Raw genomic sequence first — 1,013 nt, 5'->3', positions numbered from 1 at the left:
ACCAAGCCAAGGGTTGAGATCCCCTTACCGGTCATCTTTTTAAAAAAAAAAAAAAAAAGAAGTGAGTCTCATTTTGGAATGTTAAAACAATGAGTCTTCATGTATAAGAAGGTAACACAATGCATGTTTTTTTCAAGATGGCAATAATATCTGCTTCACAAGGTTATTGCAAGTATCTCGAAATAATCACACTTTGAGAATCTTATACAATGTTGTATGAGTACTAATTATTACCATGAGATGTTAATAGGAAACACTAAGCATAAAACTGTTCAGATAGAATTTATAAGAAGGCTTGAGAGATTTTGTAAATGTTAACAAGATAAAGTAGAATATCCTTCTCTAGGGATATAAAATTAACTTATTATGTTAAATTTCAAACATACCCAAAAAGTGGGGAGAAGAGTTTGATGAATTCCATCAAACCTATTACTCAGACTTAACAATTATCAAAATTTTGTCAAACTTGCTTCATCTGTTCCTCAAGAGAGTGTGTGTGTGTGTGTGTGTGTGTGTGTTGTTTTTGCTGTTGCTAAATTATTTTGAGACAGATTTTAGACTTAATGCATCCCTATAATATGTGGACATTTTCTTACATAAACATAATGCCATTATCACATTTAACACAATTAACAGTAATTCCTTGATATTCTCTAATACTAGACCATATTCAAATTTTTCCAGTTGTCTCAAAATGTCTTTTTATAGTTGTTCTGTTTGCATTAGGGCATACACATTGCATTTAGTAATTATATCTCTTAAATTTTTCTTAATCTGGAACAATCCCTTCTTTTTCCCCTTGTGACAGTGACATGTTGCAGAAACTGGATCACTGTCCTGTGGGATGTCCCAATTTCTGCTTTTTTCTCTCACCTTCCTCATGGTGTCATTTAACCTGTTACTCTCTCCTCTGTGTTGCTGTAAACTGGAACTCAGCTCTGAAGCTTGATTAGATTAGACGTGGGTTCCTGTCCAACAAGACTACTTGATACACAGGGCTTTGTCGTTCACAT

This window comes from Galeopterus variegatus, unplaced genomic scaffold (assembly GCF_000696425.1).
Source record: "Galeopterus variegatus unplaced genomic scaffold, G_variegatus-3.0.2 Scaffold664, whole genome shotgun sequence".
Taxonomy (NCBI): domain Eukaryota; kingdom Metazoa; phylum Chordata; class Mammalia; order Dermoptera; family Cynocephalidae; genus Galeopterus; species Galeopterus variegatus.
The sequence above is the reverse complement of the archived record's forward strand: the minus strand, read 5'-3'. Positions refer to the sequence as shown.